The 19,530-nt window shown below is 34.7% G+C and overlaps 1 non-coding gene across 1 annotated transcript; it reads right to left on the reverse strand.

Moving 5' to 3' along the window:
• Positions 1–8,375: 8,375 nt before the first annotated feature.
• Positions 8,376–8,447, reverse strand: Trnaq-uug. Its single transcript has one exon. It is a non-coding gene; the product is annotated as a tRNA-Gln (tRNA).
• Between the last annotated feature and the right edge of the window lie 11,083 nt (positions 8,448–19,530).

The following is a 19,530-nucleotide window of genomic DNA, read 5'->3' on the forward strand; positions in this document are numbered from 1 at the left end:
CCCGCCGTTCCCAATTACCCCACTCTCCCCTATTATTCTATTTTTTACTAAGTCTCTTCTGTCAGTTGGTATCGAAATAAGCCATTTCATAAAATCGTGCCAGTTACTAAATAATAATGAGAACAATTCAGCATTCGTAAGTTTCCATGTTCATTACCACGTGAATAGCAAAGGAGCTAATATCCCTAAACGAAACCACATGGTCGAATCAGGAGATAAGCTTTTTCCATTGCTTTGCGATAATTCAGCTAACAAATGGTCTAGGGTCGTATTAGGATCTATTTCAGTAATCATTTAAAAATTTTTTTCAACTTGTCAACTGTCATTTTGAAAGTTTTATATAGGTGATTTTTGGTGAAACGTTTCATTTTGACTAGTTCTACTCACCTTCAAATACAGCCTGTCACCCTGTACAAGGTGTCAAAATTCGTTGTCTACCGACAACTTTAGCAGCTAGAAGAAAACGGATGACACATGTTTGAGCTCATTTTCGGAGAAACAAAGAATGGTGAAAACCACAGGCTCCTACTATACTTCGTTTTTGAGTTTGACAATTTCGTAAAGTTCCCATAACTGTTTTGTCTTTGAAGTTACAAATCTGATACTTTAACCTTCTACAGGCACTTCCTTACGTAGAATCCACTGATGAGCTCAAAATATTTTTTCATTTCGAATCATTAGGCGAACTTTCGTTTTTTTTATGCAAACTTTTATTGAATTTGATATTTTTGAATTGGAAAGAAAAATGTTGTCAGTTGATTCTATGTATGAGAGTGCCTAAGAAGGTTCAAGTATCAGATCTGTAACTTCAAAGACAAAAAACTTATGATAACTTTTCAAAATCTCACTTTTTGTTTATAACTCGAAATCTAAAAATGATAGGCCGACTCTGTTTTCAGATTTGGATTAGACATGAAAAAGGACTGTCAGAATGTGTCATCCGTTTTCTTCCAGCTGCTAAAGTTCTCGAGATGCCCTCAGTAGACAACGAATTTTGCCCACCCTGTATACTATACTAAGAACTCATAAACCGTCCAATTTCACTCCGTATGGCGTATGGAAATAGCCAATCAGCTATCCCACGATACAATAAAGTATTAGACTGTTTTCGGTGTGACCGAAAGCTCGTAGGTCTAAAAATATTTTAGGCAGAAAGTGATAGTCGAAAACTCCTAATATAGGACATCCACCGTGAGACACCCTGTATATCCTGGTTCATGAGTATTTTTGATGATTTTATCAATGGGATTATAAGAGATAACTCAGAAAGGTTGAACTCTCCGAAATAACTATGGTCAATTTTGTTGACCAGTTGGTTGGATCCATCAGAACCGTCATCTAGTCTACCTGACCACAGTTCCTCAATAATGGAGTGGAAATTTCCACTCCTCGCCCATATGATCGCTAGAATACCTTGAGGGCATACACTGTTTCATCTAATAGGTTTCTTGGAAACCTAATCATTGTTCAGGTCTAGAGATATGTAATTATATGTAGATTAATCGCCACTTTCTGCAATTATATATTTGCCACGTTTTATTTGGGAACAGTAATTAATCAGAAATCTCCATCAGGATTTACGTCAGTTTTTCAGATCATTCTTTTGCAATAAGTATGGAGTCCTATTTCAGCACAGAAAAAATTCGAATCAAAAAAACATAGGAAATAGATTATATGAATTGTAGACGGATCATAAACATCGTGGTTCCAAAAACTATTACTGGTTTATTTTTACTGTTTCATCTTTATGTCCCTCTTTACTTGATTGCTTCTATTTTCTCCGAACATTTCTCTATGCAGGTATTTCATCACTATAATAAGGTATCTCAATATTCTGTAATGATGTTACAACATACAGACTTCTATATAATTTCCTGATAGCTTCAAAGATTAAGCTTTGAAATACTCACTTCGACTTGTGTTGTGATGTTTTTTTCTTTCTTTTTTTTCTTTTTTCTTCTTCTTCTTCTCATATTAATTATTATGAATATTGATTACTGTATTCAGTGAAGATGACCACTAAAACTTAACGTCTGTATGTTATTATAAGTGTCACAAATGAAATCAAGTTCTGAAGTTTCAAACACTGAGCTTTCCAATTTATCAGCTGACATAATTCCTTTCTGCTTCTACCCCTGAAAGATTCCATATGACATTACCTTCATAACAAATGTGCCCTCTTCCTTCAACACTGAGCTGAGGAAAGCCATAAAAGAGCCTTGGCATGGTGATATTTGATTATTCAGCTCGTAGGATTTGAGATACCACTGCTAGCCGCCATTTCCCGCATGCTGCGTCTTCCTCTGGCAAATAACTGGGGTTGTTATTCTAACGTATGAATTTATTACATCTAGAGATATGCCGAGGTGGCGTGGAAATCACTTTAAAGGAGCATTTCTCCCCGCACCATAATGGAGGATGAGACTTCAAATTTCTCCTTAGGAATAGAACCATGAATAATAAATATTTACATTAAAAAATGCGGTTGACAATTTTTTGACAGATTCATCAGTTACTGTTCAGGTCTTTAATCAGGTGAAATGCTAAAAACTATGAATATCATGTTCGTATTTTAGCCTAGTGAAAACTATCGTAAACTTTCTGATTTTTCGGCTATTCTGTACTTATATAGATGCGCTTTTTCACTATTCTGCAAGAAAAACCAACATATCGAACTAATGAATGATAAACAATTTTTAATGGAGAGAATATCCTCATGTCCTTCGAATCTACTGTTTTCTACTGACTAATGCTGATGTATATTGACGTTCCGTTCGAAAAAAATTTCTATGAAAATACATAATCACCCTTGAATTGTTATTCGAAATTAAATGCTTTGGAGGGATGGTTTATAAATTGCACATAGATCTGTGGTATTTAAAATTCGCCATATTATGCCCAGATATACTTCATTCACTTTTATTTTAGCAGTCGGTTGGCCATGGAGATTTGACACATTTCACTCTGTATAGTACGAAAATGTGGGGCTATGAAGCTTGTCAAAACATTTTTTGGTTTTAAATCAACGCTATGTTGCCCGTTCTACGTAAAAGTTTCTGTTATTACGTATTTTAGAACAATGTCGAATCTCTTCAGAAAATATGTGACGCACATAATTGAAGTTTATACAAACTGATTGAAGTCATACCAAATCCAGTTATTTGCATGGAAAATACAAGAGATCAGTATAATATCATAATATGCACTAGCTTGAGGAGAGTTAATTGTAGATTTCAAAAATATTAACTCCAAGATGAAATGCATTTGATGCAGTGGTTGGGAATGGGTATCTCTCGAATGAATTAACAGATATGTAATTACAAGAATGTTAAATTCTTCTAACAAAAATCATCTTGCATCAATATAAGTAAGAGGAATCGAAGTAAGTTTCAAATTAAGATGAACTTCACCTCTGAACAAAAATTTCACATGAATAAACAAGTAACAGGGCAACTTGCGCGTATTTGTGGCTATTTATCTTAATACATTGATGTAATAATAATAATTATAGGTATTTATTAGTACCTCAAGACATTTACATTGTGTAGGACAAGTCAAATGAAAAATAGAAAAATCCATTGTAGGGAACTTATTCTCCGATGACATTTATCGAAAATCCTGTAGTAAACTTTCCGCATTAATTCACTCAAACATAAAATTCTCAAATGCCACCACTGTTTTTGGGTCTCCCAATAGAAGGAAATTCTTTGTCATTCCTTCATTCACAATCTTTCTGATTGTGGAAATATCCAGCTGAAATATATGTCGTTTAGATTCAGATGAAACATTATATAAATTCTCTTACATTGAATATGTTCGCTACCGTCTGACGTATTGTGGATTTTAGAATATCAGGGTATAACTATTTGAATGAGCGGACCTGAATTCTAAATAGCACTTCCTGAAACCCTGTCTCTTTTTTCAATCACTTTCGGCATTTTCGTAATAAAAATTGATATTAGTTGTGGCAACGGCGTTATGACATTAACGACATTTCATGAGTGCCAACCTAACTTCGTTCTAGTTACAAAAACTTGAGAAAATTATTTCATGGCCAACCGACTGCTAAAATAAACTTGAATGAAGTATAGGTATTTTTTCATATTGCAATTCAATGAAATCCTGTTAAGGTATTTCTTTTATTAAGAAACTTTGGCCGAACTAATATGAAAAATGTACTCACCACTTCGAAAATGCTTGAGAAAGCCAGAAATTTATTTTTCAGAGTGAAAGAAGTAGCGTACCATTTTTCTCCAAAAATGATCAATTTGAACTGCGTTCGGAAGCCACTACCAAAAATACGTCGAACCTGCAACGTCTCTAGACCTTTAAAAAAAATTTTCTTTATGCTCTGCAAACCAGACCTCCACAGCTTTTATCACCTTCTCGTTGGAAGAAAATTTACGACCTTTTAAACTTTTTTCAGTTGAGGAAAGAGATGCTAGTCGGATGGAGCCAAATCTGGTGAATGAGGGGGGGTGTTCTAGTAATCCAAACCCTAAATCACGAATTTTTTGCATGGCAACATGAGATTTGTGTGCAGGGGTGTTGTCCTGCAAAAACAAAACATCTTTTGATAGCTTTCCGCGTCTTTTCCCTTTAATTTTTTTACGTAGAGTGGTCAGTAATGTCGAAGAGTAATCTCCGGTTGTTGTTCTACCCTTATCCAAAAAATCAATCATGATAACTCCATGGCAATCCCAAAAAATTGAAGCAAGAACTTATCCAGCAGATTTTTGCGCACGAAACTTAGGTCCATTCCATAGATTGTTGTTTTGTTTCTGGATCGTAGAAATCTACCCAAGTGTCATCCATAGTGACATTTCCTTCAAAAATTGTTTTCGTGGGATAGATTTTCGAAAAATAAAATTCTCTTATTCTTATCAATTCTGGTGAAAAGAAGCAAAAGCAAAATTTCGATACAGTCGATATTTTTCTTGGAATAAATAAAAACTTACAAGCAGTTCTGATCACTGCTCATTCCATTTCATCGTATAAGTGTTCCATAGAATGACTACATCCCGCTAAAATACCTGCATCAACTCTGCCTCTTAGACCTTCGTATACTGCTTGTAAGTTTTTATTTATTCCGAGAAAAGCATCGACTGTATCGAAACTTTTTTCTTCAGAACCGATTGGAAAACAGTAAGAAAATTCTATTTTTCGAAAATCTATCTCACGAAAACAATTTTTGAAGGGAAATCATAAGGGGTTGTTATTTTCAACCCTAACAATAAAGTAATGAGATATAAAAAAATTGTGTGAGTAACATCTACTTAGTGCTTCATATTATGTATAGTTTTATGACTCAGTGTTTTTTAGAACCGGTAAAGAAAATTCAAAACTGTCAATTCGTCATCGCCTTCCATAGGCTGTATCTTGGAAGGGAGGTCGATTTCGAAAAAATTTTATAGGAACTATCCCTGCTTATTTTCATCGAGGAATCATCTCCCAAGTCCTTCGCATTTGTTTACAGACACCCTGTATATTCTATTGTATACATTCCCTAAGTATTCTATACAGTACCGGATTTTTCACATTTTCGGTAACATTATACAACATTCTAACTATGTGTAGCGTTTTACAGGGTTTTGGGAAACACCCTATTGAATAATCGATATTCGTCAACTTTTTGTGGTCACACCCCATTCAAAAGCAATGTGAAACTTATACCTTTGCGGGAAAGTCGGAAAAAGAACTAGGTATTCAGATTCGCATCCCCAACGAAAGGGGTGCCCGAGTTCAAAGGGGAAAATTTTGACAGCGAGAGAAATTTCTTCAGAGATAAGCAATAAATTTGCCCCTAATTGCCATAATTTTATCCCGTCCCACCCGGCAAATACGGATGCGCTGTCCGGTCCAAGACGGATGGTTCAACTTCTTACGCGCTTCTGCTAAATTTCTAAACAGGCCATCTCTCTACCTGACAAATTTGTGGTTCTTTGTTTATGGCATGCTATTTTTAAGTCTTCCCATTGGTTTATGTATCCTGTTCACAAATATAATGGCCAACATCTGTCTTTCGCCAGCTAAAGCACTCGAATTCTGGGGGGAGTAAATCACCGTGATTTACTGGGAATTGTTTCACTAATATGAATAATGAGTCTTTTCATTGTTCTCTTGAAGAAATGCAAAGGGTTGCCAGAGCGCTGAGAGAATCTAGGGGATCGAGGAGAGTTGTGACAGTCCATTTCTTGAAACATATAATATAACTGCTAGTTACCTATCTACAACGCACGTATGTTGTTGACGGAAAGGAGTTGTGAGTGAACGACTTTTGTTTCAAAGAAATTGTAAACAGTTGGTTTTTCGCAATATCTTATCAAATATTTTTTTCATGATGAATTCAAGGTTCAAGTAAGAATAATTAACCCTGTACAATAATTATCAAAAATGTAGGACCTGATTCAAAATCTACGGCAACAAATCCATAAGGGAGGAGAAGAATAATGATGCATATAAGTTTTACCTTGAATATTCTTTTCTTCTTATGTTTATTTTTATTTCTTAATTATTAAGCATTGTTTTGTATTGTGTCCTCAACTGTTGCTCATTCCAGATCAACAGTTGTGTTATTTGTTGGGGTTTTTACTATCCTTTTACTATCTTCGACTGTATTTAATGGACAAATTCAGCAGAATCCGTATTTTGTCTTGTTTCCATAAGTCCTCTGCTCAGCACTTCCCGTATTGTCGATTCAATGAAGTTGTGGTTAGTGCGGAACGAAAAGGCTGGATTTTATGTACTTTTTTTGATATTATTCCAACCGATCAAAATTACTCTCAAAACCTATTTTTTTTCTTTTCCTCAATTGGACTACATATTTCATCATCATCATCATCATCATTGCTGTACCCCTCTACCGAGAATAAATCTACAAAAAGACTCAGAAACAAAGCTATCCGTTCGATCGAACTTATAATTTTTAAGGGCTACTTGGGAGTGTGTCCTCCTGTGGATAGTCACCAACCAGATCTGGCCGCCGCTGTATTCTTCTCGAGTCTCCTTTATAACAGTGGACCAAAGACCTCCACCATAATCTGTCTAACGCTATTTGTTCCCAGTTATGATTGGCATTAACTGATTTTAGGGATTAATGCAGTATATTCTTAAACCGCTTATACTGGCCTCCTGGTTTTCCAGCTCCCTCTGTAAATTCGCCATACAGAGCTATTTTGGGGAGTCTTGTGTCTTGCATCCTCAGAATGTGGCCGCTCCATCTGAGTCGGTCCCTCGTTACTTGAGTCTCAATTGTTATACAACTCGCGCGCTGCAAGACTTCTGCATTTGAAATTTTGTGGAACCATCTGATGTGCATTATTCGTCTTAGATTACGTTGTTGCGTTTCTTCAAGCTGTTTAATATGTCGCCTGTAGGGCGTCCAGCTTTCGCTTCTGCAAAGAAGCGTTGGGAGGACTACCGCTTTGTAAACAGCTCCTCTCTCTTTGTCTTCAGATTGATATCGTGATTTTGAAACACTCTGTCCTTTAGCTTCCAGAATGCCCGTGATGTCGAATTGATACGGTTGTGTATTTCCGTGTCCAGGTTAGCCCTAGTATTTATGAAGTTTCCCAAGTATTTGAACTGCTCGACTACATATTTACAACTTTATCTGTATAATCAGCTGAGTTACACCCCTGCAGAAAACAATGAATACACATGTAATGGTGCGTTTATGCAGAGTTACTGGGAATTAAAATACCTTAGAAAGGGGAAAAGAAGTAGCATTTGTATGACGTCTTCAGAAACCTATCCGATTTTCAATTAGTTGAATTTTTTTCAGACAGGAGTAGAGCTGAATAGATTCGGTTAGTTAATACCACGGAACTTTCTCGCCATCCGTATAAACTGTGAGGAGTGAAAGACTACTAGAATGTGGGGTGTTGCAGAACACTTGAACGATCAGTAGAAGTTACGAATATTACAATAGTTTTCAGTTTCGTCGTAAAGATGGCAGCACTTTACGAACGGCTTTTTTCAATTTCAGTAGGTTTCGAATTGTAGCCAATAGCGAGACTTTTTGAGAAATTTTTTTATGTGGAAATTCATTGAAAAAATCATTTCACCTCGGAAAGTGATTAACATGAATGAATATTTGTTTTTCAATTAATTTTTTCTTTTCCGGTTAACGAATAAAAAAATTTCTGACTTTCCGAGATGTCGAACTGATTGAATTGAATTAAAATGAAAACTCCATATGAATCAGTGGTTTCTGACGTAAGATATTTTTTTCGCTTTTTGAACTGACCACAAAAACGTTGTAGATTGCGAAACATTGTTCAAAGTAATCCATAAACGATATCGGAATTACATATTTAGTAAAATACCGCTCTCTCCAATCTTCTGAATGAATGTGCCAAAAAATGTATTTGACAAGGTTCCACCGAGATTTGAACTCGGATCGCTGGATTCAAAGTCCAGAGTGCTAACCATTACACCATGGAACCCGCATATTTAAATAATTTGCTCAAAACTAGTCTTGCTCCATCTCAAGAATGAAATTATGTCAGAAGTACAACATCGCTGCCAGATAGCCAAAATAATCCAAGCTTTTACTGCTGACATTAGTTATAACGAATTTTTCTGAGAAATGGAAGATTAATGATGATTTATACAGATGCTAATGTACCAATTTTTTTATATGAATGATTATGAATATTCTACTTTTATTGACTGTTTTCAACAACGTTCTTTCCTGAATGGGTTCAGTAACTTAATTAATTATACTAAAACAAAGTTGGGACAACTTTTAGTTCTTTACAATTAGAAGGAATAGAAGGATCTACTTGAATTACTTGTGTAGTGTCAATTAATGTTCTTTATTTTAAAATTTTGACTGAGATGATAAGCCTTAATATACCCTAATAACCCTAATAACATAGGTACCACTTTCAGACCCAAATTAGAATATTTCATTCAAAATAAACTTTATTCATATTTTCAGGTAAAAAAAAAACATGATTCAATATATTCCACTGATTTCATTGAATATCTATATTCAATTTTTTTTGATGATGGTTTCTACATGCCACAAGAACTCAAATAATAATATAAGTAACTATTATAAAATGATTATTTCTTGAGGAAGGCAAGAAAACAGTAAAAGTAAAGAGTAATAAACGATTCAAATCAAAGTAAGACAATTTTCGAAGCCTTTGACCATTCTTGCAGCTGTTTTGATATGTAACCATAGGGAAGCGTGGAATAAATATTGTTATAGGTGGTTTCATTGTGAAACCACTAAGAACGAAAGGGTTAAGCTGAGAACATTCCTTACAAACATCAACGCAAGGGAATTAGAAGATATAGGAAATGAAAACTAAGTATAAACACTCTTCGTTGAGGAAATTTATTATGCTCTTAGAGAACAGAAAATTCAAATGGAAACTACATGCATGCAAACTTACACAACTACCGAGAAACACTTCAAAGAATTAGAAAATAGTTATTTATCTACCGAAACAACTAAAAACTAACTGTTTCAGTCGAGCTTGCAAATTGATAGCCGAGGTGTAGCCTATGTTAGCAAGCAGGCCAGACAATATAGACAGTTCTTGACGAGGTGCATAATATATTTTCTGGTCCTTTATGCAAGTAAGTAGGTACTTACTTGTCTGCTGCAAATCCAACCTGGCCATAGTTGCAAATTTCCTAATTTCTGAAGAATTATTACTCATATCCATATCGCTATCACTATCCATTCTTGATTATTATGAATACCAATATTCAAATCACGTTCTTCATTGACCCGTAAAATGTAGCAGATTTAGTAAAAAATTAATTTAACAAGTGCAATAAATGACAGTTTTATTTTCACAGGCACTTATTTACTTCATCAAACCCTGGCTCTTGAAATTAGTTAAATCGCCACTCTCGCATCTGTAACTAAGCGAGGAACAGAGCGGACGAAAAGTGTATAAGGACGAAAAGTGTATGGGGACGAAAAGTTCAAAAATAGTCGACTTTTTGTTCGGAAAGTAGTACCTACCTACATACGTAAACTGTAATTCTTTGTTCAGATCGACAAATAACAAAATTACATATTTTTTACTCGGAGTTTTAATGAACTGCATCAACACTCAAGCAATGGCGGTTCCAGAAGGGATTTAGGAAGAAAGGCATTATATTTGAAATTCTGTAAAATAAGAAGTATTATTTTCATTCCAGATTTATGCCGAACCCTGTATTAAAAATCGGGTATAAATTTGTATTATACCATATTATAATACGAAGATCGAATCAAATCACAATTAGGTCTGTTTCTATTAATCAAAAGTCGGTTGCTATCTCGTATATCGAACGAGTAAACAAGGAAAATTCATGAGGAGAAATAAACCTTTTCTCCGGGCAGATACACGTTGTTTTTGTATCGTGTCCAATTCATTCCGCCCCGATGGATACGAATACGTCGACTTCGATGGGGAACATCGAATAGATGGCCTTAATATCAACGTAAAAAAAAATACCCTGGCAGTGACGTTAAAAGGTTCCGATATTTTCAGAGTTTGTTTTGTGAGCCACCAAGAGGATGGATGCTTTTCATGTTTCCTTCTGTCAGCCGAAATGTGGCTTTATTGGGGTGGACATGTGTGAAAATATTGCATTAGGAAGATAACGATGGAAGGGATGTCCAATAACATCCATTTCGGTGTCGGCGTTTCGATTATTTGATAAACGATATTTTTTCTTTACCATTACTTCAGAATGAACATGGACTTGATACTTTGGTTTAGCTGATATCTATGCATGAGCCAGTAAAGAGGTAAAGTCACTCCCAAAGTGTTCAATAACGGCTTTTGATAATTTGATATGCGTTATGTTTTCTTGGGAGATCTAGTAGAGAACTTTGTTATATGTTATTATTATGCTGCAACCATTGTCTGATACGATATTTGGGTTGTGCCTGTGATGTATCCAAATTTTATCCACATTTTGTAAATGTCTTGTCCCAGCTCTACGATATCCATAACATATTTGTAACTTCGTTCTATATTTGCCATGTAGCAGTTTAAGATCATGGAGAGAGTATGACACAATTAACTTTTTTATTAACTACCGCCGAGGGCGCTGCTAGAGGTAAACAAATATGGAGGATTGTGAGAAATGGTATTTACACCATTGTTTTTATTAGTGGATTTGTATTTATTGTCTTCTAGTTTTTTGAGTTATCTAGTCATTTTTTCAATTCAATATTAGACTACGGAAAGTTGAGTGCAAATATTGAACGTTTAGTTAGTTATTTGTGTGTCACAAAGATTTTTCACTGAAATTGTTAACATTGAAAATGAAGTGCTATGGATGTCGAAGTGTGTGGGTCAATAAATCATTTCTTGTGTTTTCATAGCAATCCTATCAGAGATAATAGGCTTCGATTCTATAATACAGGGTGTTTTCAAAGGTGAGGTTTTTTTCTGCCAGAACGGAGAACTCATCAAAATAAGTCATTCAACTAAAAATTGTCCATATAAAATATCCAAGATGGCTGAGACACAACCCCTAGAAGTTCGACAAAATTTCATCGAATTTCAAGTACGGGACTGTGGAAGGTGTCTCCGGCATTACAAAAACGAAAAAAAACATAAACATATGGCTGCACAATGAATGGGTCAGTACCAAGTTCATCGGATTAGATACATCAGGTCACTTTCGAGAGAGTCATAATTGTTGTATCGTGCCATTTAGGGTGAAAACAATGTAGAAAATCGAGTTAGTTTCTTGAAAGTGCTTATGTTAGTTATGTTGAAAAAGTGCTATGATGTTTCCCCATTTCATCCCATTTTTACGACGATTTTTGGAATGTTCGAACAAGAAGACTGTGATGCCCATTGTGAAAATATTCGTGAATTATATTTTTTACGCTTGTCCCAAGTATCTTCTGTCAGTTGGTGTCGAAATGGGCCATTGCCATTTCATAAAATCGTGTAAAGTTACTAAAAAATATTCGGCAATCCTTAGTTTCCATTTTCATTACCACGTAAATATCGAACGAGCCAATATCCTAAACGAAACCATATGGTCGAATCAGGAGATTTTTTCCCACTGCTCTGCGATAATTCAGCTAACAAGCGGTCTAGAATCGTATTAGGATCTATTTCAGTAATCCTTTCAGTTTTTTTTTCAACTTTGTCATTTTGAAAGTTTTGTATAGGGGATTTTTGGTGAAACGCTGCATTTTGACCAATTCTACCTTCTGTTGAAAAAAAGCCTCACCTTCAAATACACCCTGTATATCCAGCACATAAACAGTTTATGTATTTGAATATATGCTGAGCTTCTTGGTGAAGATTAAAAAGGTTCTTCACATGCTGCTAGTGATTTGTAGAAATGTAGAATTTTTTTCAGAAAAATATTCATATATAGGTAGTATTCTATTTACTCTCACATAACATAGGCACAATTTTTCTAAAAGCTTCATTACCTATGCCAATATATTAGTGAATTTTTGATTAATCTTTTTATGGGATGCATGAAATGTGCAAACACCTGTTCAAATTTTTCTTGGAAAACAGCACGATCTAATATATTATTTCTATCATCTATTACTTCGTGCACTAATCTTTTGTCATCAATTTTGTAATCTGAAATTTATGAAAAGGTAGATTTATAGCATTAGTTTATGTTGATTTCCATAATTTGATTTGTTTTTGTTGAAGAGTTCTCAAGAACCTTTTTTTTTTTCATATCACATTAATGTGTTACAAATAGATCTCATTTGGAACAAATATTTGCATGATACATATTAGGGTAGGTTCTTTGTTGAACTATTTATACTCACAGTGGTGATAAAGGTGGAAGGTGATATCATGAGTAGTGCGTTTTGGCTTGTCCGACAATGATGTACTTGATTTTAAGTGTCCTGAAGGGTGTTGAACAAAGAAATTTTAAATTATTTTCGAGAATTAAAAATAATTTAAGCCTAATAATTAAATATCGGTCTCGGTTACCCAATAAAATAAGCCTATTTCGATTATTTATGGATATAAAAATCCAATAGGCATAATTATCCTACTGTAGTATATATAGTAAGGCCTACTGACAAGGTTTTTGAGAATGTTCAACTTTGTCATTCTTCACAGCAGAAGTTGTAAGTTGTTTTCATTTGCTAGCATTTGATGTTTAAGTTTAATCAACGATGAAATTTGGTGATTGGAGTTCATAGTTTTTGATTAATTCCAAATCATCTTGATGGTCATTTACGAATTTCTAATTCACGCATGCGTGTGTGAACGATTTGGCCTCACTTTTTCTAACAGCTCTATATAGGGTACCCTCCATACCATTAGCAAAAAAAGCTTATTATTCATCAATATATTAGGTATTCGATCGAGCTTTGTGAAACCATCAGGGCATCAGGCACAGCTACATAGTTAAGATCATAGATAAACTAAAAAAAAAACAGTTCCTGTCGCTGTTCAGAAGATGAAATCTATCAGAAAATCTTCTTCTCCAGCATAGAACAATTCTGAAACAAACTCTTTTCTTCATTCTTTACAGAGTAGAAACTTCAACCTCTCGAAAACAGTCCAATTCAAGAGAAATACATAGGGGATCTATGAATAACACAAATACTTCCTATCATTATCTACTTTCTGGAAAATATATGCTATGGAAGAATATCCCTTCTATATCCACTTTGTACGCTCTACTCCCATCAATTTCCATAGAAATTTCCGGTTTAATGTGATGGAACGTCTGCATATTTAAATGGCTTTTCGATCGCCTCACCAGGAATACTTTCAACTTTGTATTTACGGTGAATGGAGCGAAAATGATAATGGATTAGGCTCAGCAGGGTGGAAAATTATTTACATCCATAAAAAACGAACTGAGTGCGCCTCAAGGAGGCGTTTTTCCATTCCTATTTACTAGACTGGAAGTATATAATTTTACAGCGATTTTCCGTGAATAGAGTGTAACGTTATGAGAAAAAAGTTTCGGAATAGTTTCCCTTTTTTTGTTGAAATCGTTTTTCACATAGTAGTTCTGTTTATTGGAAATTTCGGGAGAAATAGGATAGTTTCAATTATTCGTTATAGAAAGAAAGGGCATTTTTTTTTCATTTTTCATCGCAATGAAGCAACAGTTTTCATGTTATAAAAAACTTATTCGTTATTTTCTCTTTTAAGTGTTCTTTTAATCTTTTGTGAAAGCTCTGGGATGTAAGGAACCTTGAAATATGATTTGGAAGGTTTGGCTGTGTTGCCTTCATTGTTTTTCATTTTTTGTAAAAATTCCGGAATGATCTTGCTGACAAAAGATTTAGGGTATCTATTATTTCGTAATATCATTCCGGAACTTTTACAAAAAATGAAAAACAATAAAGGCAACACAGCCAAACCTTTCAAATCATATTTCAAGGTTCCTTGCATCCCAGAGCTTTCACAAAAGATTAAAAAACACTTAAAAGATAAAATAACGAATTAGTTTTTATAACATGAAAACTGTTGCTTCCTTGTATAGTAAAATTGAAGATCCTATTGATAAAGAACTTAGATCAGGCGTGATATACGGGATTCCTTGTCTAGACTGTGATAAGATATTTGTAGGTTGTAGGCCAAACCAGACAACATTTTCAGAGTAGAATTAAACAGCACAAATATTAGAGACATTAAGAATAGTGAGAGCTTTGTGTTCCCATTATTTCAAACTTGATTTTTCTAATGTAAAAATGTTAGATAACGAGCTACATTTTGAGAAAAGAATCAAGATGATACACATTAACATCAATAACTCTGTGAATTTTAGTTCTGATACTGAACACCTAAGCAGATTGTACAATTCCATCCTGACTAAATACACGAATTTGAGATGAGTTAATCGTTGTGGTTGTAATATAAAGAATTGGTGTTCCGTGATTGGTAGCTGACAGTTCATGACTGGGCCTCTTTGAGGTTAATATTTTCTGTAATTTTCTAACGTTTTTTGGTTTGGATGTGCTTTTATATGATGAATTTTATGATTGATTACTGATGTTACCTTTTAATTTATGTTCAATGCTTTTTGAAAACTCTAATTTATAGAGGTAATATTTATACTATTGTTGTGTATAGTTGTGTAGTCATTCTCAATGTTTTCAGGCCTGATGCAGTAGATGAAAATCTACGAAACGTCGCCAAATATATTCTAAGTGTTTCTCGGTTTAACCGTGGAGGACACAATAATCATAGTTTACATTTTCGTTATTGGTGTCTCGCTATGTTGGAAAGTAGCAATTAACCTAAGATTTTGTTGATGAAAATAAATTGTTTATTGATAGAGCTCCTTGTATGAGTTTTGAGAAATTGAAGATTTGGGTTGGTCGTCATGGACCACGCGAGTGTATGTAAAGAAGTTCTTAATTTTTCCGATACATTTGTTTGTAAATTTTAAACATGAGTTTATTTTTAACTTTCTCCACAGAAGTATATAGAAATCAACTTCAAGACCTGTCCTTCGGCTGAATCCACATTTTTTTCCTTCAGAGAGCCTTATATTTTGTGTATTAACTTGATGTTAATAGTATTAACATCAAATAATCACCCCTTGTGTAGTGGAAAGTAGCTCTTCCATTGATCAGATAAAGATACGGGGTGCATTATTACATTACGAAGATGTATTGATATCTAGTTAGCCTAGACAAGTTCCATGCATAAAAAAATATATCGCGTTACCATAGCAACGAACAATCACTCATTAGAAGTGTCAGTGAGAAGTTGGGGGTCAGAAAACGAAACCAGAGTTAAGCAATAAATTAGAAAAAGAAGATGTCCACCGAAATTGTGAAAATGGAAAAATTGGAGTATCGAGCCATCATCAAGTACCTGTATTTAAAAGGGTTAAGTGGTAAGCATATTTACGAAGATATGCTTAATACCCTAGGTGATCAATGTCCTTCGTAAGCGACCGTGAAAAATTGGACTGCAAGCTTCAAAAGAGGTAAATTTTCCATTAAAGACGATCGGGAAGGCCAGTTTCTGGGTCAGTCCCCGAAAATATCGATGCAGTTCATGACATGATCAGACCGTCGAATTGGGCTAAAACGGATATAGACTTCTTAAACAGAATTGTTACTATGGATGAGACTTGGGTAGATTTCTATGATCCAGAAATAAAGCAACAATCGATGGAATGGTGACACTCTGGTTCTCCAAGACCTAAGAATTTTCGTGTCCAAAAATTTTGCTGGAAAAGTTCTTGCTTCAGTTTTTTGGGATTGCCATAGAGTAATCATAATTGATTTTTTGGATAAGGGTAGAACAATAACCGGAGATTACTCTTCGACATTACTGACCACATAAAAAAATTAAAGAGAAAAGACGCGGAAAGCTATCAAAAGGTGTTTTGTTTTTGCAGAACAACGCCTATACACACAAATCTCATGTTGTCATGCAAAAACTTCGTGATTTAGGGTTTGAATTACTAGAATACCCCCCTTATTCACCAGATTTGGCTCCATCCGACTATCATCTCTTTCCTCAAGTGAAAAAAAGTTTGAAAGGTCGTAAATTTTATTCCAACGAGGAGGTAATGAAAGCTGTGGAGGTCTGGTTTGCAGAGCAGGATTTTTTTTTTGAAAGGTCTAGAGACGTTGCAGGTTCGCTGTAATAAATGTATCCAATTAAGAGGAGAATATGTTGAGTAATAAAATATTTTGACATTGAAATTTTGTTTGGTTCTATAGTAGAGTAAGAATTTTTCAATATATCCTCGTATGAGTATCTGATAACCATTCAGGAGATGAATATATGACTGACGACTGACTCAAATATTCGCATTGCCACAACATATTATGTGCTGCGGCCCTGCTGAATTTTTTCGATGCCATCAAATTTGCCTCGTGAAAACACCCTGTATACATATAAATTAGCAAGATCGACAGGGGCAGTATAATCCCTAAGGTACAATAATATATACGTTCGAAATAACGAATGCCCTGGAAATAAACCCTAACAAGACTTATCTGATACCGCCTGAGGCTCTTGGATAGAGTTTATACTGGCCTTATAACGTCATGCAGTGGCCTGAAATCCCCTTGAAACCCCTGAATGTCCGAGGCATCCGTTGAAAAAGTTTATATTTTCCATTATTTCGCCGGTCCATGCGAACGACAGGATGATTTATCCACAACCCTGGCGGTCACGGCAATTTATTGAAGTTATTTTTGAGTACCTTTTGTGCATTTGTTTCCTTTGAACAATTCGATCTTCATAATATTTCAAAGTATATATATATGGTCGCATTCTTCCAGGATATATTTATACAGATTTTAAGGCAAACCATTAAACAATCTAGAATCCTCAACTATACGTGTCTTCTTCAATTCAAAAGCAGGGATCAAATGACTTTCTGAAAAAACAGACGAAATCTACATTCAAAAATGTTCCCACATAAATGCTTAAAATCAACAAACACACTCCTCAAAGACGACAAAAATAGGTTCATTTTGACATTAATAATCTGTTGATTTCTTGGGGAAGCCCGTTTGTCAAAGAATATTTATACATGGTTTTTTTATGGCTATGCTAATTTTCGCTTTCAAGGACAATATACAGAAAATTCTACTCCAAATATAGGGATTGCCACGAGAAAAAGAGGACTGTAGAAATGCAATAAAAATGTTATATAAGCTGACAGTAGATTCTTGAGGTCAAAAGAACCACTCTCTGCGTATACCATTTTTTCCGATACGGTCCTGACAAAAAGATATAGCCATTTTAAGTTTTTAAATGAGCTGTGCCACCACTGAAAAAACAAAAAACCTTCAGAATATCTAGCTAATGGTGGTATTCTGCCTTCATCTGTAAGCCAATTCGTAACTTTTCAAAAGCTTGCAAGAAAATTGCCATTCTGGACGTTTTTCAGTGATCTGTAGCTTGCAGATATAGGTAACTATTTACGATAAGTAGTTCAAAAGTAACACTGTAAATAAGATACTTAAACTTAAAAAAATTTAAGACAGGATTAATGTTAATTCGGTGATTGCTAAGGTAACTGCTATAGAAATCAAAGAAATATTGGAGTATTAACGTTAATCTCGCCTTACATAAGTCGGTGCACACGGCTGTTACAGAAACATTTCCAGAAATGCATTATTTACGAATCTGTAAATCAGACAGTTACAGATCGATAGTACTGTAGTACTATCGTATTGTAGTACAAATTTTTTTCAAACATAGTTGTATTCAAACTCGCCAATTTTCAAATTTCACAAATACCTACTTTTTGATTCAATAATCAGATTACTCGAAAACAGCTCATTAAAAAAATATGAAGAATACATATATTTTAAGAAACTTTCAAATATTCATAAGATAACGTCCAACTAGGTTCCAAGAGTTGGGTTCTTTTCCGGTATTTTTATGGTACGTAATGGTCATAATGAGAAAACTGGAAGACGTGGGTGATATCTTGTGTTCGAAAAAGATTCATCAACTAAATGAATAACTATCTGCTGAAATTCATTACATTAAATAAAACCGTTTGTGAGATATTACTAGAAATATTAATTTTTTATGGTTTTTCAACAGCCTGTATTTTTTAAATCGTGCTGATTCTGTATAAATGGCAAGGAAAAAAAGTGTTAGTTTTGATCTCAAGAATCAAGTGTTAAAATATCTGAACGAGTCAAAGAGTCAACCTGTACATTGAAAAGAAAACAACTTCGAAGGCAAGTTCTCTTGCTACGCTTCTAGTAATAATGGTTGTATTCTGCTTTTCATCTGTAAGTTACAAATCTGTAGCGTACGATCGATTTGTCAGTGTCTGATTGACAGATTCGAAAATAATGCAATTCTGTAACTATCTTCTTTACTTTTGAACTACTTATCGTAAATAGTTACGGATTCCTCTAAGCTACAGATCACTAGAAACGTCCAGAATTGCAATTTTCCTGTGAGCTTATGGAAAGTTACAGATTGTCTTACAGATTAAAGCAGAATACCACCATAAATCTTGAAATTTCATCGAGCTCTGTGCGACCTTTCGGTCTTAACTTTTTTCTAACCGACCCATGTTTATGGGAATTTTTCGAAGGTCCACTTTTGACATGCGCATCTCCCAGAAAAATCATCCTATATCTGAATGTGATACATATTATAAAAGAGCAACTCCTCTATTAGTAAATCTCGAAATTTCACCGAGCTTGGCAGATTTTCAGAGGTCAACTTTTGACACGAGAATCTTCCAGAAAAATCATCGTAGATATAAATGCGATACATATTCTGAAAGAGCAATCTCTTTTAGAAGTAAATATTTCACTCAGGTTCTCAAAAAAGAGGGCGATGGCCCCCCATGACCACCCATCGTCGCCTTCAACGTAGCCGATGAGATAAGCGCAGGTCACTTAAAAAAAAGTGACGCAGATCAAATATGAAGCTTATAGGTGCCTACAGATAACTCTGACGTGACGTGGGCCCATGTCATAATGTGCATGATTAAAATATCTGACATAGGATTTTGCGCGGAAGCGTTCATATTGATCTGACGTGACGTTTGACTTGCATTCCTATGTCACGTCAGAACAATTTGAACGCTTCCGCGCAAAATCCTATG

This window comes from Coccinella septempunctata, chromosome 7 (assembly GCF_907165205.1).
Source record: "Coccinella septempunctata chromosome 7, icCocSept1.1, whole genome shotgun sequence".
Lineage (NCBI taxonomy): Eukaryota > Metazoa > Arthropoda > Insecta > Coleoptera > Coccinellidae > Coccinella > Coccinella septempunctata.